At 46.9% G+C, this 25,170-nt stretch overlaps 1 protein-coding gene and 1 long non-coding RNA gene across 2 annotated transcripts in view; both read left to right on the forward strand.

Annotated features, from left to right (window-relative positions):
• The window catches only part of LOC143716241 (alpha-2-macroglobulin-like), a 168,481-nt gene that overhangs the window by 22,811 nt on the left and 120,500 nt on the right, over positions 1-25,170 (forward strand). The window lies entirely within an intron of this gene.
• LOC143716245 (uncharacterized) lies at positions 17,271-19,064 on the forward strand. The gene is made up of 3 exons (XR_013195967.1): positions 17,271-17,356; positions 18,650-18,830; positions 18,946-19,064. It is a non-coding gene; the product is annotated as an uncharacterized LOC143716245 (long non-coding RNA).

Genomic DNA, 25,170 nt, shown 5'->3' on the forward strand with positions numbered 1-25,170 from the left:
CAGTGTAAACAAGAAATTGAGGTACTCAGAATAGTTGGAAAAGTATAATAGGTTTTAATTAACATGAATTTCATAAAACAAAGTTGATTAACACCACTAAAATGTAACAGATGTGGAATATTTAAAGGTTTTTTGAAAAGCCGATTCTAAAACTGAAGTGTGTGTGTGTGTGTTTGTGTGTGTGTGTGTGTGTGTGTGTGTGTGTGTGTGTGTGTGTGTGTGTGTGTGTGTGTGTGTGTGTGTGTGTTTAAACATCAGAGCTGTGTGAGTCTGCAGAAGGGCATGAGGCCTGATTGTTCCCCTCCCTATTCTCCATCCTCACAGTCATTTCGCACAGTTAGTGACCTCCAGAAAAAGCTCCTGGTAGCTGGCATCAGGGGAACAAGATTCTGCAAAATCCCCTTCTTCTTGACCTCCTCAACACCCAGGTCCTGAGATCTTTAGGTAAAGGGTATGCAGGTGCTGAACTTCTTTTGTAGGAAGTCAACCTCCATGAACTCTTCTGCCGTATGTGATGTCTTGACCCACATGGACCTTGACCCACGTCGCAGTTGGATCACTTTCAGGTCCGCCAGTCTGGGCATTTTTTTCAGCTTTGCCATGGAATGCCCATTCACCCAGTCCCTGATGGCCTCGTTTTTGAGTTCCATGACCTCCATCTTCTTAGAATTTGAGTTTTTGACAATTAACACAAAATCCTCAAAATCATACACCACTCCTCCTGGTCTGCGTCTCATCTCTTGTTCCACGCCATGATGCACACTGTCAGCACTCATGAAAGTGTGACCAGGCTCAAAGAATTTTAGGTTGACATCTTCAGTTTCTACAATATTGGAGTTGACCAAGGACACAAGTGATGAAAGAAGGCACCAGTTCTTGTTTTGGGCACTGCAGTTGTCAACACAGTAGATGATATGTTTGCAGTCCCTCTCTTTTTCTAGTGCCACAACATATGCAGATGTGATCTCCTTTGCACTCCGCCCTGAAATTCCTTCATGCCAGACAACAGAGATGTTTTTCTTTTTGTTGGTTTTTCCTCCAACGGATGCAAATTTCTCGTGGTAAACACAGATGCGCCTGGTGAAGAGCGCAGATTTCACACCAGGCATTCTAGGAAGCATTATCACTTTCTGCAGGTCAACACTTCTGACTGACTTACTCTCCGGCCAATCTCGATCTGCATCGCCACGGTAGTGTAGCCTGGTTTCAACAGCTTTGGCCTTATGGTTTTTCCACTTGTCACACTGCGGACAGTTTTCTGGGGCCTCCTTCTGGTGCTTTTCCTTTGTGTGCTGGTCTTGCAACAAACAGATTTCTCACTCCTCCTCTCCGAGTTTGGCAAAACTGATGTTCTTTGAGCTTACAGCTTTTCGATATGTGTCATAGCTGCACTGGTGGTCTTTCTCCAAGTAGTCAGCAAACATCAGCTTGATTCTGATGTCACTGGGGAGATACCGGCGGCAGGGTGCATGCTCCCTCCTGTAGTGGCTGACGGTTGGATTAAAAGACTCAATATGAGCATATAAGGGTTCCAGGTCAAGTTTGTTTGCAGGTTCATGTCTCCCTCTCTGGTCAGCAGGTGGGGCTAGGGCTGATGTTAGTTATTTGCCCATCACTGACAGGACTATGCTATCATTAGTTGGATGATAGCCTAGTGTAGAAAGGAAGAACAGTTTGCATACCTGCTGTGGGTTTTCGCCTGCATCTTTCAGCCTATAGATGAAAGACCTGCTTCGCCTACTTGGATTTGCACAGACCTTTGCCCTTGTGACCTGGCTGACACAATGAAATACAAAGGCTCTCTTTTCTTGGTATGTAAGGTCCCAGAAATCCAGCCATATCTTCTTTCGGTGGGCCTCTGAAAATTTGGCAGAGCATTGCCGCCGACACTTGATTCCACATGGGGCCCTTAATGGTGGTCTACTCATGGGCTCTGGAAGAGGAGCTGGAGTTGATGTTGCTGTGGCCTCACAGCTTGGGACAAGCTCCTGGACAGACAAGGATTGTGCGATTGTCATCTCTGGGGCTGAGGCTGGTGCAGCGGGTGTAAGTTGTGGGTCTGGTACATAGACATGGATAAGCTCAGGGAGTGACATGGAGGGCTCAGCAGTCACAGAAATGAGGGCAGACAGTGCATTGAGGGAAGGCCCTGCTCCCATCAGTGAGAGTGGAAGGGAGTCTTCACAAACTGCTGTGGCATCTGGTGTGCTGGTCATGAAAAAGTCATCTGCTCCATATAATAGATCATCACTAAGATCTAGACAGCTATCCAAAATGGTCCACTTCAGTTTTGCAGGAGGCATGCATGAACTGTGACCCACTCCAGTTTTGCAGGGGACATGCTGCTGAATGTCTCCAGACGTAGGTGTTACAGAAACTGAAATGAATAAAAGAGCATTAATTAGAAACAAGCAGCTAATTAATATTACATACAGGAGGATGTATCCCCCTTTTAAAAGCACCCACTATGGCCAGTTGGACAAAAAAAAAAAATTAAGTTTAATTATCTATATACTAGGGGTGGCACGGTACACAGAAGTCACGGTTCGGTTCAGACATCAAGGTTTGGTACGTGTTTGGTACAATGGAGGGAAAAGCAAAACAAAAATGCAGAAGGCTTTTATTATTATTATTATTATTGTGCATGTCTCAGGCTGTACCACCAAAGGAAAATAAATGTCTTAAGCGTTGTATTTTTTAAATAAGTTTGATCAATAAAGTAAAGGCAAAGGTAGAAGCAGTTTATTTGTAGCCTAGTGCATTGACAACAGTTTTATATAATTATTTTATTAATTAAATTAATAAAAAGACAAAAAGACCTTGAGATGTTTGGTAACTGTACCTGAATGAATTTAAAATTAATTTGCTATATTTCAGATCAATATATTTGTTTTCCTTAAAACTTTAATTATCACTAACTTCATTCTCATCTGAATTATAAATAATGTAGACCTATTTCTGTATAAAATAATACTACCATTAGAATGTGTAACTTAAAAATAAACAGAAATAAAAACCAATGCACAATGTTGTGTTTTATTGCGAGTGTACACAAATAAGTAAACTCTTTGCAGTTTGAATGATGTCCTGTATCATGAACAAAATGACGGAGTATGTTTTTATGTTTCCACTGTTCGATCGCGCGCGCGCACACACACACACACACACACACACACACACACACACACACACACACACACACACACACACACACACACACACACACGCACACACACTCACATATTCCAGCATTGCAATCTTGACATCCGCAGCCTGTTCATAATAGCCAAAGAGCTTCAGCGCTAAGGCGGGGCTACAGATTAGGTGTCCCTAACTGTATCTAACTACGTTCCGCATTGTAATGGATTTGTTTTCTTGTCGGATGTCTGACATGGATTTTAACCATAGACTGTAAAAAAATATGGACGTAGTGACCGATTTTAACCAGGGTTCAAGTAGGCTCTAAATTACTACATTCCTGCTGCTGGAGTATAATGGGTGTGTCGTTGCGGCTCTAACCAACCAACTTGTGTAGTTTTCAGTCAGTGGACTGTCATTTGCAGGCGAGAGCTAGCCTATGAGAAGCACATTTTATTTCAGTACATGTAGCCTTGTATGTATTACGGGCTGTGAATTAAGATATCCGCTACGCTTGTAACTGGATAAATTGATTATGGCTCGAAACGTGTTTGTGTCTAGTTTGTGAAGTAGCATCGCTAGCTAAAGGCTGCCGCTATTACTGGATTTTAAAGATTATCTTTTTTTTATGCACCCGTGTTGTGTGTCATTCTTACCTTGATCTTGGTGTTTACATTTCAAAGCCATCTCCACCATAATTTTCCCCCAAGAGTATGCCATTCTTCAACAATCCAACAAAAGCAATCACTGTGAAACATGTACGTGTGTGTCTGTGGTGATTTAATTGTTACATCATAACCTCGTAACTTCAGCGCGACAATACTTTGATGGTCGGTCAGAACAAGGCAAAGTGCCGTAACTGCAGGGCAGCGCGCCCGTAACTTCATTCGAGTGTTCAGGAGCAGCGAGAAACGAAGTCATAACACCGTAACTGACGTTATGGGCTTCTACCACAGTTTCACCTTGGCTTTTTGAAGTTACGCCAAAAACATCATCTTTTTTCCCCCAAAAAACAATCGAATTGAAACTTGATGTTTTTTCTATATGATAAAACTTATGTTTATTGTCCTAAAAATGACAACAACTAATTTTCGCCAAAAATTGAAGTTACGACCTTTTGCCTTAGTGCAGCAAAGCTGCGACAAGCTTTGATTAAAGAATTCTCTGATCCAGAATCAGACCAAGGTCTCCTCATTGCCATGGACCTCAAGCAGACAAGACTTGAAACCCCACAGACCAACTACGGCCAACTCCGACAAGCCTACTTCGGAGCACGGAAAAAGCCAGGTATGGAAGAGGATTTCAACTTCAGAACTCTGTTTCTCCGAAATCTGCATCCCACAGTGAGTCATCACCTGGGCGTCCTCGCCTGCCCACGTAGCATGCCTACCCAACAGCTACGAGACTTGGCCCACAAAAGCTTATGTCGAGCAAAAGACTGTGTCCGAAAAGTCTGTGAAAACACCACAATCTACCCTGTCTCTGAACACTATTCAGAGCTGGCGCTAGAGGGTGCCCCACAACACCACCGACATTTTAACAGAGAGTCAAGACCGTTCCAAGCCAGCAGAGGGCAGCACAACCGCAATGGTGCTCGTCCGAAGCACCAGAGCGGGCGCTCTGAAAGATTCTGGGACCGGCAACACCCATCCAACAACCCAAGGGGTGGAGCCACCTGGGAAGCCAGCCGGCGACCCAGAAATAGCCAAGCCCCATCGTCCGGAGCATCAAGCCCAGAAAACCGGCATCGGAAACCCTCTCAATGTGTCACTGGTAAGCCCAAGTCTGAGCCTACATCAGATCAAAACAGTGCAGCCGCGTCAGAGAGAGCACAGATCCTGAAGATGCTGAAAGAGATTCTGCACAGAAAATCTCACAAGAAAGACAACAGGGACGAGCCAGACCTCCTATGCCTAAGCATAAGACCAAGCACCCAGAACACTGCTCGTCAGCAACAGACCACAGAGCTAGCTGTTACGTCACATAGTGACAGCATCACCCAGCCACCACAGCTGACAGCTGCACAGCCTGTGCAAAACAGCACAATTTCCTACACCTGGGACCAAAATCCCAAAAGACCATGAAATGCTGTCCTGGCTATCACTTTGGAAAATGAGGTGAGCTTTGACACCCTGCTAGACACAGACCTCCGCTCAGACCTTTCTTTAATGTCAGCTTAACACATTTAAAAGACTCAGTGCTAAAGCTAAGAGACACGATCGAACTCTGACATTGCAAACGTGTGAGCTGAATTTGCAGTCGTACCGCCAGAACGACATCCGGCTCGAACAGGTAGCTCTTATTCACCTGACAATTGGATCTATGAGTCTGATTCACCAAGTCCACATATCAAAAATTAACACTTACCCACTTCTAATTGGCAAAGACCTGCTAGATCGCTTGAACCTTTACTGAACTTTCAAACAACTGAAAGTTTGGGCTCAAGTGCGGGAACCCCTCCCCCTCCAGTCACACAGGCCACCCGAGCCAGACTGTCAGGTCACAGAGGTCACGAGAATTCCCGCAGAGCCAGACTGTCAGGTCACAGAGTTCACGGGAACTCTCACAGCCAGCCACGGGGACACAGTTCCAGCACCAGACCAAGATTCAACTTCACCACTCTGCACATTTCAGCTCACCAAAGACTCTGATTCCTTCTGCCCCAAGGCCACAACTGGCCTGCAGTTGAATGATGTAACAACTACTGACATTGTACTTGCACTATGGGCAGACAACTCAGCCATCAGTGTTCCACTATTCAATGCTCTCATTGAAGACACACCGGACCTTCCTTCTGCCAGCAAGCGCACCCATTTTCCTTTAAACACGTGCCAATCAACCATGATGACGGCCAAAGGTGTCTGCGCTTTGAACTTGAACTGGAACCACCGGTGTCTGACCCATTACTTCCTGGTCCTCCCGGACCCGCCCCATTAGGTCTACATCGGAGCAAACATCCTGACTCGCCTCAAGACTCATGTGGACATCATTAATGAAGTAGTGTGGGCCCCATTGACTTTACAGCCCCCTTGTTGTTCCAACCAACACTGAGAACCTCCTGTCAGGTCAGACCATTCCTGAGGTTCACACCCTAATCAACTAACAGGAAACTGTGATACCAGCCTGCATCAAAGGGGTCGCCGTCCGGCTCAACATGCGTTGTGGTCAAACCCTAAACCACACGCTGGGCTTCTTTCAACCTTCGACCGAATGTGTTTAACTTGGACTCACACTGGAAGCCAAACCCCTTTCCGAAGTGTCATCTCGTGTAGTCTACATCCTTTTCAACAACTGCATGGCAACGGACATCACAGTTCCCAAGGCCTACCGAGTGGGATGGCTAGTGAGCCACGACTTCCATGACTTTGAACTCACAGTACCAATCATTGGGCCCATCCCATCTTTAATGATACCCGAAGGGAGAACAAACCACACAGTGTTCGCAGCACCCTTCAAACTCATCTCCATCACTTCGCTCATGCCAATGGACAAAGACCAGGTATACAGAACAGAACTGACAGAGAACCAACACCTTGCAGTATACACAGTCTCCAAACAGCCTGCCTGCGAGACTGACGACACACCAACAGAGGAGCCGTAGCCAGGATTTGAGTCTCAAGTTCAGCAAATTCTAAAAGACGCTGACGCAATTAAAAATGATGCAGATCTACAAAGACTCAGACAAGTCCTTTACAAGTTCAAAGCATCCTTTGCCAAAGACTCTTTCGATTGTGGTCTCACCAAACTCCACACTGTGCGCATCCCAACACACCCTAATGCTCCTCCCACTTTTGTCAGGCAGTACAAGATCCCCATCGTGTCACACGAACCGGTGCAAGAGATCATCGAATCCATGCTTGAAAAAGGTGTCATCCGTCCATGCAACAGCACCTATTCTGCCCCCATCTGGACCGTCCTCAAACCAAACGGCAAGTGGCGACCCACCATTGACTACAGGAAACTGAATCAACAGGTGCCACTGTCCCGATGGCCCATGACCCAGCTGGAACAAGAAATACCCAGAATCAGAGGCTTGATATGGCCTCTGGATTCTGGACCATACCTGTGCATCCAGAAGATCAGCACAAGCTAGCCTTCACGTTCGGCAACAGACAATTCACTTTCACCAGGTACCCGTTAGGCTATGCCAACTCACCTGCTGAGTTCAACATCTTCCTGAACAAAGCATGCCCAGATGCCAGAATGAGAGGTAACCTTAGCTACGTTGATGATGTTCTCATGAAAAGCACAACAGTGGCTGACCACCTCAAAGAGATAGCCTATGTTTTGAACCTATTATCCACTGCCGGCGCCAAGAACGCCCTCCACAGAGGACAGTGGTGTCGAACCAAAGTAAACTATGTGGGCCTACTCATCGGATCCCGGGGCATCGAACCGCAGTTCAGCCGTATTCAAGCTGTTCAAAACATCAAGCCACCCACCAACATCTCAGAGCGGCGAAGCTTTCTATGGGTGTGCAATTACTCACGGCAGTTCAGAGAAAGCTACTCAGACATTGCGAAACCTCTAACTGCCCTTCTGAAAAAAAAACTGCCCATTTGTATGAACAAGAGTTAAAGAAAATGCCATGAATGAGCTAAAATGACACCTATGCACAGCTCATGGAGCTGGCTTACCCTGACCCACAAAAAGTGTTCTATCCAGAAGCTGGGTTCTCCAACCACTGTCTCAGTGCTGGCCTGTACCAAAGGCATGATCAAGACAAAAGAGTCGTTACATATGCCAGAAAGCCACTTCTCCCACCTGAGACTAAATTCTCAGACTGTGAAAAAGCTCTCCTCCGCACTGTATGGGCTGTAAAGTTCCTCAAAAGCCAGCGCATCCGAGATGGCATGGTCACCAATTCACGCATAACCACAGGGTTAATGGTCCTCCAGGGGCACAATGTTGAGGCACGTTATGCTCAAAATCACAAGTCTGCACTAGGCCACGGCCTGGCAGCCTGCCAAAACTGCTCTGATAACACACCAGCTGCGACGGTGGATGTAGAAGAACCCCAACAGCAACAACTGACCTGTCACAGGTACTTTGAAGAGAATGCGTGCCAAGGTATGCCCACAGCCTACGTCGATGGATGTTCCTACGACCACGAGGGCACTCGCCAAGCAGGTGCGGCCGTGCTATGGGTAAATGACCTGCTGTGTCCACCACAACACTTCAAGTTGGGCCCGCAGTCATCACAATATGCTGAGGTAGCAGCCGTTCTCATAACGCTACAAATCGCGTCAACACATAACATCAGAGAACTCCTTATGTGCACAGACTCTAACTATGCCAGACTCAGTTTTACATGCCACCTTCCAGGCTGGAAACACAATGGCCTTAAGACTTCAAATACCTGTTCCAGGCATGCGATGACATCACAAGAACACACAACATGAATGTCTACTGAAAAAGGTGAAAGGACACTCAAGGCAACTGGGCCTTGACATAGACTTGAATGACCAAACTGCTGCCCCTGCCAAAACTGGCGCACTGCGCGGCACTCTATGGTCACCTCCAACACACCCACTTACCTTTAACGTTGCAGTGACAACCCGTAGCAAACGAACCTTTCCTGCAACAGTACCAACCTCACAGCCTCAAACGCTAGTTCCACAGATGTCAAACAACGACATAGCAAACATGCAAGCCTCTGACACATCCATACAGACTATTCTGATGGGTTCAGAAAGGGTTCCTGAGACCCCATTGATTCCGAACTGCAAAACCAGAAGGCACACATCATGAACACAATGCAAGACTCTGTAAAAGGGTCCCTGGTCAGCATAGGACATAAAACTTTTAAAGTAGATGAAAATGTGTGCTCAAAGAGAAGCAAGACTCTGCATTAGGAAAATTAGAATTTTACTGATTTAAAGAAAATCTTGAATGGACGTGTAAGGCTCACCTGCCAACAGACTATGCACGACTCTTTTGAAACTAACATTTGCTACATGCTGGTTGAAATGACACTGCTAAACATTAGTTTCCATGACAATGAAGGGTTAGAGGAAACACTAGCTCCAAATAAGGCATACGTCACCTTGACGCCATAGTGTAGGAAAACCACCTGAGTTTTAAACTACAGTAAACCTACAGGTGTGCATTTGATCATTGCGATCCAAACGGAACACAACATGCGATACACATTTTGATCACTGGTTGCTGGCTTGTCTAAATGCAGATAAAACAATAGCTGGAATTGACATCTCTACTGTAAGTGAAAGAGTCTTAGATTTCCAACTAATATCAGTAAGTTCAGCAGTAAAGCGTAAGTCTGTTTGACACCAAAAAAAAAAAAAAATCTCATCTCAGCAGCTTGTAAACTGTACCGATATCTATTCTGCTTTGGTTAAAGAAATCCAAATTGCAGTATTGCTAAACCTGTTTCTGACAAAGAAAGCTCAGTGCAAAGTATTCTAGAATACTTTCTTTAACCCCAGTTAGGGTTTGTAATTCTTCACTTTCCGTACTTTAAATTTTTCTCAGCTAAAGTTGACCTCCACTAGTTTAGGCATAGTCCTTGCTGAGCACTGTAGGTTAAATCAGAGACTATTTATAGAGACATGCCACTTACTCAATCCTCAATACAACTATATAGGGAAAACCCGTAACGCCAAAGATGGCGGTTGTATGAACATGTCCCGCCCCTCCCACTGGAAAGCCAATCGTCTGCCTTTAGCAGTCAAGCCGGGAAACATTTAAGCCTATCGTCTGGTTCCACTGACGCATGCGCACAGTTGAGGTTTGCGACAGTGGAAAATACGTTACTGTTTGAAAAGGCGGCAGATTTGATATGCAGTGTATGTGTGCGTTGTGTAAATATCAGACATCCCAAGTGTCTACCGCATATTTATAGCGGCTCCCTGATGCCCGCAAATTAGTTCAAATCTCCCAGAATCTAGAGCGAGCTAGCGAGAGCTCACACATACTGTGCTTCAAACCGTGCAGCGCGAGCACGTCAGAGAGGGAGAGAACCCTTGCGCATGCGTAGTAAAGTATAACCTGTGGGGAAAAAGGCGTTTTAAACCTTATTTTGGGGCAAAGTCACCAAACTTTTTCAGCGATTTTTATCATATTTTACTGCTGTTTCTATACATGCAGTTTTTATGTCCCGGTGACCAGTGAATGTGCAGTTCTGACTCTCTGCCCATTCATTTAGATAGGAGCCTGGTCTTGTTAGTCCGAAATAGCTGCCCGGAGGCGTTGCCAAGATGGCGGCCGAGTGGCATGACTTGCCTAAAAGGACTTTGGTTAAATTTACAGATGCCCCGCCAGTTACACTTAAGTTTAATTACATGTAAAATGTTTAGCTAGAGAAGAATCTGTATAGTAATGAGAATTTTCATCAGCATGTTGACTAAACCTTTGGAGGGACACACACAGAGTGGGCTTGAACACGCAACCGCTGTAACCCACTATGGAGTGTTGGTCCAGGCAAATCCAAAGTTTAGTCACTAGTACTACTGATTATTTTCACATTCAGATCATTCCCGCTGTTTTGACCACTCACTTAAGTTTTAATTTTTGTTTTTACTCTAATAATAATAGCAGTCAGCTATTACCTTGTCTATTCGGTCATCTATATGATTTAATTCCATTTCCTCTCTTGTTTGAATGTGGTTCCATTTCCCATAGGGCCCAGAAAGGAAACAGAGCCACCTTTATTTGTGATTTTGTTTATTTTCAACAAGTGCACTCATTTTTGTGACCCTGCAACACAAGTAATTTCAACAATTACTAGGGCATAACTATAGGTCCTGAGGATTGATAATAAGCATAATTTGAATAGGAAAGCTGTCCTTTTTCCTCCTATCAGCCACTTCGTCAAGCCGTAGTGAACCACTAGTTAAGTCCTGAGAAATAATTTAGTCATAAGAACCATCTAAAGTCAGTTATTTCATCTCGGCTATGCCCTTTCCAGGAAATGCTCTCGGAACCACATAAGTCTTAGCCTCCTAACATCCACAGCTAAGATGATAAGGATACAAGACACACTTCACTAGCTAGATACACATGAAACACCTAGCTTTATGCTACATACCTAGCGAAACGGTTAAACCGTGGTTCTGAACTTTTAGGGTCATGCATTAGTCTCTCGTCATAAGTACGACAAAATGTCACAGAGCCTCTGCTTAACCTGACCTTAACCTTCCAGCCTAGCCATGGGTAGAATTCCACCGCACCTGATACCCTTAAGCCTTGTGCAAACCGTGCTGGCTTCCGCCATCACCACGCCAGCTGAATCTCTACAAACACACCTTGCCTAATCGCTGGGTAGTGCCAGCCCACTCTGCGTCGACCCCAAGCAGAGAGAAGTGGATTTTGCTCCTGAACTTGCCCATCATAGAGCCAAGCCGAATCTACCAGCTCAAGAACATTGTCAATGTCAGATTTTGAAAAGTAACACTCACATCAAGATCCGCACGCCGGACGTGGTTGACTTCAACGAAAGCTACACAAAGCTGTCCTTAGCTCCGAACCCGTACGTGTGCACATTGACCAAAGACATTTACTATCTCTGCCCTAACAGACCCTTCCTCAGAGACAACAATGACGGAATCTGCGGGCTGCAGATCAGCGACACCCGCTGCCCTGCCGAAGCAAAGCCTCGCACTCAAGTCATCGAGACCCAAGCAGAGATTGTAGATGATAGGTGGCTCGCTAACACTCCTGTGCGCACAGCTGCACTCACCTACGACCAGCATGACACGGCCACCTGTGTCACCTTACTCAACCAGAGCATGTGGATTCAAGTAACGAAAGGTGCCATCCTCCACCTTGATGACCTGGTATTGTACCATCTTCCAAGCAACGAGTATGAATCAGAACTGGAAATCCCCTCCTTCTTTAAGAACCACGACTTCACCCTAGATCCAGAACTGGAACTGTGGATTGAAAAAAAGGGGGATCCCAGCTAATTGACATTGCTCCTACCGACACAGCCCTCCAAGCTTTGTCTCGACCACCCATCTTGACTACCTCACCTGTTGTCCAGGCCTGGACCGCAGCTGACACTGCGCTGTGTATCTCTACGGCAATCAGCTACACCCTGACACTGGCCTTGGCCTTCATCCTGTACAGGAGGCTCGACGAGAGGCCAACATCTACAGCCAAGCTCACGAAAGCAGTGTCATGGAGGTTTCCAACGCAACCCTCGGAAAGAGAGTGCCACGCCAGAAACCACTTTGAACCTCATCGAGCTGAATCCTCAGCCCTGATAACCACCTGCTACCCGACCATCATGATTCACCTCCCATCCACCCATTGTGATGATTGTCGTCTGATGATGTCCACACAGGGACTCCATCCGACGAAAATGGGGACTGTAGGGTATCTGGCTAAATTATGGGTCGTTCATCTGAATACATATAAATGCACATTCCTTCTGAAATCACAAAGCTTTTAACCTCTGAACTCATGAAGGCAAATTATGCATTAGGCTCCGGCCAGTCTGCAATAGACGATTTGGGTGACAACTTTATGGCACCCAGAAGTCCAACAGACACTGAGCTTCACAGAGATGTGTTATCACCCAACTATCCCCCCCTTTTTGGCAAGAAAGAACTCAGGGTGAAGACACACACATGAAACTTTCATCATATAAAGACTTTACCGAAATATATTTGATAGGTTTTTGTGTGTCGGCATGCCCAAGTCAGATGGGAACACATATATTGCTGTTGTAGTTTTAAATTAACTATAACGTGTGTAATTATGTATCAAGCCGTATCTTTGTAATTCCTATGCTTTTTCATGTGTTGTCTGGTACCAATGTAAATCTCGCATTTTATCCCAGCTGAATCCATATCGTATATTGTGCTGAAATGTATTTTACTATGTTTTATCATCTCTGGAGTAAAATTTAACGCATTTCTGTCACTGTCATAAAACATCTAAATGACCTACGTGACAGGACAACAGAAATTCTGCCCGCCAAAGTTTCGTTGAATGTCATTGGCCAGGGCTCCCCACAGAGGTGTGGACTTCAGTTCCTTTAAGAGAACTGAAACCCCTGCCTCCTTGCTCTCTTACCCTCTTGTCCTCGTTCATAATGTAACGTCTCGTCTCCTGGCGAGCTCTTCGCCTTTCTTTTATTTGTTTCTAGTTTAGTTTGTGTTTTTCAGTCTTAGATAAGTCTCCGTGTTTAATTCCAATCGACAAGTGAAAAGAACACCGCGTGACATATCTCTTCAGCAAATCCATCTACAAGGGACATTTAAACGATCGCGCGCTCGCTTTGAAGGAGAAACACCGAGACGGACCGAGAGACACACACACGCTTCTTCACAAGCCATGCAAAGAGTGCAAGTATCCGTGTTTGATCACGCTTTTAAGATTTGTTGAAGTCTTGTTGTCTCTCAGAGTTCCGTTGTCTATGTGAATTTGCTATTTAGAAAGATCCTCGGGTCTTTCTAAACTCCCTCTTGCATAACTGCAACTCTCTACATTTCCTCTCTCTCTCTCTCTGTCTCTATGCATTTCTCGTTCATCGATGCCTTATCGTGTTTTGTTGTTTATTATGTTTGTAAATACATATATCCCATGTAACCATAGTAAATACATAAGTAGTTCTGCCTTATTAAATTCATTACATTCATTTGATTGATGTACTGCCTCTTTGCTCATTTTCCAAGTCCCTTAAGTGTCAAAGATCTTAGAAGCTTGCAAATTAAAGATACTTTACAGAGTATTTGCTTATAGGGCAGGAAACCCAATTCTTGTGGCCAAAGAATGCCTTTTCCTGAAATCCTATAAAGTAGGAGGATATTGTGGATCCCCACAAATATTATTCTGACAATTGAGCTAATTAATTTTGCCTGTTTTGTAAGACGTGGTCCGTGTAATTAATTACAATCAACTTGTGGTTAATTGCAAGGATACACATGCATGCATGCATGCTGGTAAAATGACATATCATCCCTTATCGGGAGATTTATTAACATGTAAGATTGATCTAATCCAAACATGTATGAATAATTATTAATTACCAATTTTTAATTATGTTATGCAAATCCCCCACGGATTAGATCCGCCCATGAGTCTTTACAATGTAGATCTGGCATTACAACTGAGTGGCTCTGTTTTTTCTGTGGGAGTCACAGAGGAGCAGTGCTAGCCTCCACCCCAGAGTCTCACCCCGTCATGGCTGCCAGTCCAGACCAGAGCCATATAGACCAGTGCCTGGTTACAAATTATATCACTTTATTATTCGTTTGAACTATGTTATATGTCTACCATTAACTACTATTAATGTCTTTTAACTTACGTTTCATACACTAGTACATAACCGAAGCTAAAGATTGTGAAATAAATAAAACATTTCTTGTTCTTAGTGTTTTTTAGTTAGTTTAGATAGTAGCATAGCATACAGCTATCCGAAATGATTAGAGATAACGTTTGTTTCACCATCTACGATATTTGTCGATAAAAAGTCAGATAACAAATATGATACAATGAAGTGGTTTTCAATCTTTGTAGAAAATAACTTCGCAGAGATCTTTGATGCCAGAAATAATTAGACTTTATTTTCGAACGCCTTTCCGTTCCATAGAACGGCGCTCTAACGCTCTGGCCCTCCGGCCCACTGGCCCTCCGGCCTTCCAGCGTGCTCCCGAGTATATTTTGGTTCAGAGTTATATACATACATCTTCTTCATAGAAGGTCACACACCCTATAGATAGTTTTGGGAAAATAGCTTATACCATGTGACCTCTCAGAATAGAACTGACATTCAGGATCTTTTTACACACAGAAGGTCTTGCAGCTTTCAAAGTCACCTAGACAGAGAAATAATTGTGTATTCTTATAAGGCTAAATTACTTGTTTTGTAAATAAGAAAATCTTCAACAATAACAAATATGATACAAGCATAATTCTGTTTAAGAATTAATTATGACATGACAGACATGGAACATGACACGAACAAACCAAAATGTGACAGAGACAAGACCAAATCGTGACAGATCCCCTCCTCTAAGGGCGGCACCCGACGCCCAGGAAAACCAACACAAAACATAACTTCAGGAGGGTGGTGGAGTGGAGGAGGTCTAGGGGGAGGGAAGGCTGGGCCAGTGGCATGGGGTTGGCAGACCTGGGCCGTGGCATGGCGTGGGCGGCCCTGGCAGTGCAGGAAGCCAGGGCAGCGCCAGCAGTGCAGGAAGCCAAGGGGGAGCAGGCTGTGCAGGAGGCCAGGGCGGCGCCGGCAGTGCAGGTGGCCAGGGTGGACCAGGAAGTTCAGGTGGCCATGGCGGCACGGCCTCCATGATCCCATCAAGGGGCCTACTAAGGGGGTACTAAGGGGGTAGCTATGGGGTTATGGGCGGGAATAGACACCGGCTCGGGAACAGACACCGGCTCGGGAACAGACACAGGCTCGGGAACAGACATCGGCTCGGGAACAGACACCGGCTCGGGAACAGACATCGGCTCAAGTGCCTCACCGACACTTATGATATTTTACTTAGTTATAGAAGTTACCAGTGTGATTACTGAAAATGTTCTTTTCATGTATTCTTTAATGTCTGGATTGATTACTGAGAGGTGACTGAGGGTCTGGCCCATGCCAGGAATGCAGTAACAGTATTTGCTCATTTAGCCTGGCTTCCGGAAATGAAATATGGACTTGAAACGTGTTAAAACATATATCTGTTCTTCTAGCTCACAATGACGACTATTGGTCACAAGGGTCATTGGAACCAATAGTTTAAGTGACCATTTCTGAGTAAAAATCTTTACTTTACTTTACTGTGTTAGATTAAAGTGTCGTCTCATTGAAAGAAAGAACATCTTATCTGGATGTTTTGGGAAGAGTCTTCTGTTAATAGTTATAGCCTGACCAAATCCAACATTGAAGAAACTGTGTCTATGTGTGTGTTAGTATTCTTGGTTACAGGTTACGGACCAAGTGGCATTATTGGAGATTGACTGACTTGTTTTCTTCGACATGTTGGCGACTAGAAATGCAGATCTGCGACCTGGAAGGTCACCACGTGCCTAAATCCAGGGTCTGAGTGTCAACCGCATAATTGATGGAGATCTGATTCTATCTGTCAATTTGTGGAAAATTACTTTATTATATTTATGTTTATCCATTTCTTAGCCAATCAGAACCTTGTAACTCTAAGTAATGATGTAGCTTAGACCTTGTCACCTTGGTGTATGGTATAATTGCTGTGATCTTTGTAACTCTAAGAGGGGCGGCCTACAAACTCCTTGTTAGTCTTGAAGCTGACTTCTGCCTGATGAAATCACAAACTATCTTCAGTAAAAAACATTCTTCAATTTATTATAATTCTGACTCTTGTCTTAAATTGATGGCACTTTGAACTCCTGGCCTTAATTTATCGTATCTGGTCCATATCTGGCATCCCTAGACCAGCGCCATCTAGCCCACCAGCCTCAGCGTTCTAAAGCCTGCCGGTACTGCGCCGTCTGTCCCAGAAATTGTTCCCTTGTCCTCTGTACTCTACGTTACGGAAATGATCATTTTGTGTGTTTGGGCTGCACACTGCTCTTCAGCCCATGAACCCGCTTCAGCCAATAATTAAGCTCCAGAGCCCTTTTATGCCCCAGAGTAGAGTCCTGTGTCGATTCCAGCCCATGAACTGCCTGTCTGCATCGACGCGACTTCAGAGGTCGTTTCTGAACTGTTTGCCTGCCCTGGCACGACCATGGAGGTCGCCCGTTGAACTTCCCGTTATGGCCTCAAGGGCCATCACTAACGTAGTATTTATGCTCTCGGTTGCAGTCTCGTCTGCTCGGCTGTAGTGCTCTCCTGCTTCGCCTCGCCTCAGTCTCAAGGCCCTCTTCCACTCCACGGGCCTGGCCCTCCCTGTTCCGCCTCCGCTCCACCTCTCACTCCTGGACTTAAGTTTGTTTTTGTTTAGGAGCATATGGAAGCCATGGCTATATGTCACGATCACCAGCTGGAGTGTCAATAAGCCCCTCCAGAAGGCGTTCCTCCCGAATTTGTTGTTCTCTCATTATGAACTACATTCCCCACAATCCTGTGCCTAGACTCAGTATGGTTTAATTTTTCCCACCTGTTGATCATTTACTGGTTTTAGTTTGCCTATTTAAGCTCTTGTGTTTTACTTGTGAGGGATTATTTATTTATTGTGTCCATTGGGGGTACATGGAGGTCTTGTACCTTCCGTCGTGGTCTTTGGATTATGTTCCTGTTTCTTTGTGTGGACTATTTGCCAGTTTCCAGGTGTGGAGTGTGTGTAATATTTGCCTTGTTATTAAAACTGTGTATTTGGATTCTCTCTCTGCTTCGTCTCATCAAAACGTATCATTAGGTGATTTTCAGTAGTCATGTTTAGTCGTAAAGGTTGTGAAGGCAGAGAATTTACAAATGCAAACAGCAGCTTACAATATCTCTCCCTCTCAGTTTGAGTGGGTGGCTGCATGTATGTGCACTGGATGTTAATTATCAGTTGTCTTGACCCACTGTTTGTCTACATAGAGTTAAAGGTCAGTAGCTACATTTATCTGTAGATGAGGATAAGAGTAGGAGTTTGTTTTCAGATCACATGTACACTTATGCTATGTACTTTAAAGTTCTTAGTTGATTTCTTGCATGTTTTATGACTATGAACTAGTTCAGTTCTTAGTCATCTAACATGTAAGAATTCTCTTTTGACTGGAAAAATGAGGACTATTTAGATTTACATGCTTGAATATTCCAACATGCAACCCTAAGTTGTTAAACCCTGAATTGCGCAGTCAGGAACATTCATAATTAACTGAATGTTTATTATGATCTGTGAAGGAGTAAAGCTTTTGAATGTCTTGACTTGAAGTGCTTTTTTTAATCATTTATCAAACTCATCATAAATTAACTTTTGGACAAACCAATAACTTTCAAATCACAGGTTGTTGAACTGCATTGCCTACATGGTTGAATCATTGATCAGATGATCAATAGAAATGTTTTGAAGGACCTCCTTTAGCATGAGATTCCTTCAAAAGAGACGGTCCAGTTCATCTCATGACCTGGTTGATCGCTCGTCATCATGACTCTGAATATTAGCTGCTGTTGGAAAGGGTTCCTTCTGCTCTCTTTCCTTCTCATCTGTGTCAATGGACAAACATCAGGGCCGCAAGTTTTTAACAATTTCTGCTGAGGAAGGCAGTGTTTTGCTTTCTAAGTGTGATGAATTATTATACCATTAGTTATTGTGTAAGATAAGTCTTGATGATTTCTCCTGTATTTATTTAACGGATCTGTTGTACAGTAGAGGTTTGCTGTTCAAAAGACAACTTGAGGCATGTATAAGATAAGTAATAACAGGTTGTTTTTAAGAGCAACAGTGTTCTGAATAAACATGCAAAGATAAAGAATTAAGTCATTAAACTTCATTACGCAGTTAGCCCTTGTATTCTCACTTATTATCGATCAAAAGCAAATTAACTTTATTGATTTTCACTCCCAGTTTAGTTTTTTTATTCTTATTGTATTTAACCACTCAGGCAATATTGAATGATCATTTTCTCTGGACAGATCTTTCATTGTGACGTTTCCTGCAGTAATTGAATATGGATCTGAGGCCAAACTGTGTGCAAGTCTTCTCAAGCCCAATGAAAGCCTTGTCATGAACATTCATCTGGTTCATGGTAAGCAGAGCACTTTACTGCTGCAGGAGAAAGCTGAGGAAGAGTTTCAACGCTGCTTTAACTTCAAGGTCTGCCATCAAAATCTGCACAAGATAATGACTAAATCAAATATGTTAGTTTCACCATAACGCATCTAGTTTTTGTGATGGTAGGTTGTGAATACAGTAAATTATTTCTTATCAGGCTCCTCTGGTCGAAGCAGAATCAGTGCAGAAAATGAAGGTCGAACTACAGGGACAAACTTTCAAGATGACTGAAGAGAGAAAAGTCATGTTCAAGCCTTACAATCCTTTGACCTTTATTGCTTGCCTCATAGGCTAGTGTGATGTCATCTCTCACCCAATGAGACATAGGGTGTTTCTCAATACCAATTATGCAAACTTCAGACCTCACAATCTGGTGAAAGAACAAGAGAAAGGGAAGGATGGAACCTGAAAGCTCACCTTGTCTCAAGTATATTTATAGCCTCCTATGTACGCGTTCCGATGACGCCATCATCAGAGGTTATTTAAGCCAAATTATTGGCGTATTTGCCACACGCGTTCCCTTTCAGTCGATAACGTCAGACGTAGTCGACGTCGACTGAATGGGGATCACGCTAGGGAGCCTATCATCTTCGATTACTATTGAACGAGCCAATGGAATTTGGCGTGCGTGATTTGCATCACACACTCCGCCCCCGCGGCGCGGGTATAAATACGGAAGTGGATGCACGCACTAGTTGCCTTTCGCTTCGGAGCCGTTCGTCTTTGATGTCTCTGAAGAGTGCTGTTGTGTTCAACGAGCGAGTGTGTCGGTGTTCTTGCGGGAAGACCTCTCCAGTGTTGGTGTTCTACAGCGTGGTGCAGCGGTGATCGTGAGCTTCTCAGCTCTCAACTGCTGTTTTAACAGCATCAAATTTCTATTGTTTGTTTGTGTGTTGACGGTTGGTTAGAGGGCGAGAAGTGAGTGCTTCAGTGTTAGTTGAAAGACTATTCAGTGTTTGCCGCGGTCATTCCCTGTGTGCTCCGGCACTGGTGACGGTCCCATTTCCTAAAAGAGCAACACGGGTGTGAGTGCGTCTTTTTCAAGATGCCATTCCATCCGTGCGTTTCTGGGTGCGGTCTGGCACTATCCCCTTCTGACGGTCACGAAAGTTGTGTCGCATGTTTGGGCTTACAGCATGCCGAGGCAGCTTTCGTGGATGAGTCATGTTCTCACTGCGGGAACATGACCATCTCGGTGTTGAGATCTAGACTCGCCTTCGTCAAAAGTGTTGGTGCAGTCCCCACCTCTGGGCCCCGCCCCTGTTCTTCCTCTGGGTTACCTTCCCAGAGGAGGACTGGGGTGCCGTCCAACCTGGGTGATCTGAGGATCACAGTGAGGGGTAATCCGCCCGGCCACGCCCCGTGGGTCCCTCACTCCTCTTTCACACCGCAACTGGTGGAGCTCCCCATTGATCCCGCTGGTCCCTCTGTAATGGACGGGCCAGCCGTGTCATTTGGGGCCCCTCCAGGGGATACGTTGTCAATCGCAGCATCGGAGGGGGAGCTGAACTCTGGAGATGATGACTCGGCTGCACTGCCTCCCTCCGGGAGACCAGTGTTGCCCGAGCCAGATCCAGAGATGTCAGCTATGCTGAAAAAGGCCGCGGAGGCGGTAGGGCTCGTGTGGAACCCTCCACCGTGTCCCGAGCCGTCTCGGTTGGATGATTGGTATATCGGGGCGGGCCGCACTGGTTCTCAGTCCGCCGCCCCGGTTCCTTTCTTTCCTGAAGTGCATGAGGAGCTTACGAGGGCATGGATGGCACCTTTCTCTGCCAGAAACCGCCTGAGTAGCTCCTCCCCCCTCACTACCCTTGATGGGGGAGCGGTGAAGGGTTACGACGCTATCCCTCCGGTGGAGCGGGCCGTTGCGATGCAGTTATGCCCAACGGCGGCCGCTTCCTGGAGAGGTGATCCTCGTCACCCCTCTAAAGCCTGTAAGTTCTCGTCCGCTCTTACGGGCAAGGCTTACAAAGCTTGTGGGCAAGCCGCTTCCTCCTTGCATGCCATGGCGTTGCTCCAGGTCCACCAGGCCCAGGCACTCATGAACATGCACGAGGGTAGTTCGGACCCTGAGCTCATGGGTGAGCTCCGCACTGCAACTGACCTCGCCCTCCGGGCGGCGAAGGTTGCAGCTCGCGCGGTTGGTTCGGCGATGTCCACACTAGTGGTCCAGGAGCGCCATCTCTGGCTCAACCTGGCCGATATGAGAGATGCGGACAAGGTTCGGTTCCTGGACTCTCCCATTTCCCAGGTTGGGTTATTCGGCGACGCTGTGGAGAACTTTGCCCAACAGTTCTCTACAGCTCAGAAACAGACGGAGGCCATCCGGCACATCCTGCCTCGGAGGGACGCTGCTGCCTTCACCCGCCCCCCGAGGTCAGATCCTCCGCCTGCTCGTCGCCAAGGGCGTCTGCCTGCAGCCGCCTCAGCTCCCGCCGGACCATCGCAGCAGCCTTCACCCAGGTTCCGGCGCGGAGCCGGCCGCGGAAGGGGCGCCCAGCCTGCTCCAGGCGCTGCCAAGCCAGGTGGTAAGCACCAGCGCAAAAGAAAACGCTGAACCTGGACGGGCTCTCAGGGATGGAGGAGTTGCTTGTGGAGTGGTCGCCGATCCACTCCCTCTGGCTGGTTGGAGGGCCGGCTGGAGTTTTTTGTTATGTGTGTGTGTCTGTTCCGCCGCTGGCCCCTATAAAAACGGGGTCAGCGGTACCCACATATTCAGAAAAAGAGCAATTTTTCTATTCCTGAGTCCCAAGTGGGCCAGTCTGGCGGGTGTGACCCTGTATTAGCCTTACATCCCCCAGCTTCCCTTGGTCGCCAACAGGCAGCTTGGGGCGTTCGAGGACCCGGTCATCCGCCTTCTCACGTCCCCTGCCGCTAGTGGAGACAGGTAAGTGTTGCACTGCACACTAACACCACTATCTCTACTTTGCTGCCCCACCTCAGGCTCGGCTACCCCGCTCAAGTCAGTGATGGTCACCACATTAGGTGTTGAGCAGACGTGCTCCTGAAAATTCAGTGATATTCATCACACCGAGTGGGGAGCAAAAGTGCTCCTGACTTGTGCGTGTTTGTCTTATCCTGCTGGCGAAGGATTTGATATAGCCGCCCTCCAGCCGGTACGAAGACCAGTCGAAGACTCGCCCTTCGTGCTACTAGGTGGTGAGTCGTGACCATCTTGGCCCAAGATTGGTCTGCAGCTTTGACCTGAAAGACATGTAGTGTCCTTCCCCTCGAGTGCTCCAGAGCCCGTTGGGTCTTCAGGTCAACTGGAAGAGAGTAATCTCGCCCACGGGCTGAGTATCTCTTTTTCAGTTTTGGAGAGGTACTCGGTCTAACACGTCTCTCCAGTGAGAAGGTGTTCAGCTGGTGTTGAAGTGAGAAAGGGTCCCACTGAAAAGATTCAGAGGCTCCTGGGGTATACGGTAGTCGCAGCCTTTGGCTTCCTCCGTATGTGGCCGCTTCAGCGCTAGCTTCACGATCGAGTCCCGAGGTGACCGTGGCAGAGCAGCTCACCCTGTGTGACTATAGTTCATCCCGGTCTGCTGCCAAACCCTCCTCAACAGAGGGGCCATGTACAAAGGGCGTGTTTTAACGGGGGCCTGGGCGACCCCCGACTACACGGGCATTCGTGCCTCGAGTTGTTAGACATTGCGGCCTGTGTGTTACAAACTCTCCCGTCACCTCCTCCTTGGAGTCAGACGCTTCTGAGGGCGCCTTGTTCCACTCCTCCCGCTTACTCAATCGTGCCGCCATCGAGCCTCACGACAGTTATAGCCAGGGCAAGTGGAGACTCCATCCCCTGGGTCCGGCTGGGTCTTGACCATTCCGGGGCCGCTCAGTTGCCCCCCCCGGTTCTATTTTTCCGCCAGTGTTTGGGTAAACCGAGCGGAGTACCCTTGGACAAACACTGGGTCTTAGCTGCCCCGGGGGCCCGCAGAAATACGTTTAACCCCAGTGAGCCTTCTAAAAGGTGACTGCGACTCAGGGTCGCCTTGCGCCTGCTCAAGTCAGTGAGATCATCATACTTCATGTTGAGCAGAGTTGCTCCTGAAACTCAGTGAAGTTCATCGCACTCAGGTGTTGAGCAGCAATGCTCCTGTAGCTCAGTGAGTCCATCACAGGTAGCTCAGTGAATTCGTCACACGCAGTGCTGAGCAGAAATGCTCCTGGTGCTCAGTGAAGTTCCTCGCACTCAAGTGTTGAGCAGAAATGCTCCTGAAGCTCAGTGAGTTTATCACACTCAGGTGTTGAGCAAGAATGCTCCTGAAGCTCAGTGAACTTGGCACACTCAAGTGCTGAGCAGAAATGCTCCTGTCGCTCAGTGAAGTTCTTCGCACTCAAGTGTTGAGCAGAAATGCTCCTGAAGCTCAGTGAGTTTATCACACTCAGGTGTTGAGCAGGAATGCTCCTGAAGCTCAGTGAACTTGTCACACTCAAGTGCTGAGCAGAAATGCTCCTGTCGCTCAGTGAGGTTCTTCGCACTCAAGTGTTGAGAAGAAATGCTCCTGAAGCTCGGTGAGTTTATCACACTCAGGTGTTGAGCAGGAATGCTCCTGAAGCTCAGTGAACTTGTCACACCCAGGTGCTGAGCAGAAAACGCTCCTGAAGCCCAGTGATCTTCACATGTTGTGTTGAGCAATGCTCCTGTCTTTTGCGCCCGTCACTTGCACCTACGTGCCAAGTCAGGAGAGGAACAGGTCTTCATAGTTGCCCCTTATTGGCCCGACTAGACCTGGTTCCCATCAACAGCCTTCCTGACTTCCCCGGAAAACTCTTCGGGGACGGGGCACGATGGCACACGCGTTCTTCCCCCGGGGATTCCGGGTGGTCTTACATCTGAACGCGGAGGTTCAGGTGGCTATCACAAGAACATGTGATAGTTACCATCACTGCTGCGAGCACCCCCTAGAATGGGGTAGCGTGCTTACGCCTTTAGAAGTGGAACCTAGTCGTTGAGTGCGTCTTCTCTCCAGAGGAGATCCTGAAAGCTTTCGATCACTTCAGTGCTCTCTTTCCTGCAAAATGGGTTGCAGTAGGCTGTTTTCCTTCACCCTCAAGATGATGTTGCCTCGGTGTTTAAACGACGCTCGCGTGTTGCAGAAGTATGCAGAAGCACGTTCTGATCGTCAGGTTCCTGAGGAGCAAGGTCTTGTAAATCCTTGTGTCCCTCTTTATCCTCTTGGGCCTTGTCCCTGGTGCGACTGCACTGCAGAGACCGCCCCTGAGCCACTGCAGGCAGTGAGTCAAAAATTCTGTTATATCAGTTCTCCTGCTCGCGTGGTCTCTACTAGAGGGTAGGGACTTGCTCGCTTTCGGTCAACGTATTGTGCCTGGAGTCTGGGCCGGCTAACTCTCACAAGTTGAGACCCCGGCTCGGATTGTGCCCAAGATTCCTACCTCTCCCGTAATAGGAGCAGGTGGTGAGCCTGCAAGCGCTGCCCTGGAGGAGGCAGATCCAGCCCTGGCTTCTCTGTCCGTTCTCTTGGACGTGTACAGAATGCAAGTCATAGACCTCAGACCAGCTCTTCAAATATCTGTTGGAATTCAGCAGAGAGGGAAGGCTGTTTCCATGCAAAGTTGCACTTAGTGCTTGCCTTCATTTCGGCAAAGATCCGAGATGCAACATGTCCACTTAGGTGTTGAGCTCCTCTATGATGAGTGTAAAGTGCTCCGCCTGGGCGTTGACGATATGCTTTGCTAAAACAGATTCTAGAGTTGGGGGCTGGACGACACCTAGTTGAACCGCTGCCTCACGTGGGCTCCCTTCTCATGAAGCCAGTTTCACCGTGAGCCCGGTTCAAGTGTCGGCTTGCTGCGCCATTCCCCTCCTATGGACTGGATACGTGCGCCTTTCTACTCCAGTTGAGTTCCCTTAAAATTGAACCCTGTTGAGTTCCTCCACACCCCTCCGACGTCGGACGTGCGGAACGTCTGGTGTTAGGCCTACCACTCGTAAGCAGTGTGGAACCTGTGTTAGGCTGGGTCCATATGTTGCGGTCCCTTCGGTGACCCCATATGTGTATTCTTCCACGATACGGCTCCCTGCGGTGAGCCCGTGTCTTCCCTCGGCAGAGTCTCTCTGCCGTCACTGTCCGGTGTGTCTCCCCCCGTCTTAGGCTGGAGCCACCCCAGTGACATTCCATATGTTAGACTGCCCGGTTTCCGCCCAGTTCATGTGTGTATTCTCCACATTACCTCCCTCTGGGTTGGATGTGGCTTCCGCAGCGTCCCTTCCTTCCAACGTACGGGGAACGCTTTCCCAGTGGTCCTGTAGGAACAGCAGTGACTTCCCTGGCCTAAGCCCTGTCCTTCCCCGCCTTAAATTTGCGGGGGCATCAGGAGGCTTTTGTTTAGGCACTGGAAGGTGGCAGCTTTAGTGGCG

Source organism: Siphateles boraxobius, unplaced genomic scaffold, assembly GCF_051911475.1.
Source record: "Siphateles boraxobius isolate OS27281-9 unplaced genomic scaffold, OSU_SipBor_1 6, whole genome shotgun sequence".
NCBI lineage: Eukaryota > Metazoa > Chordata > Actinopteri > Cypriniformes > Leuciscidae > Siphateles > Siphateles boraxobius.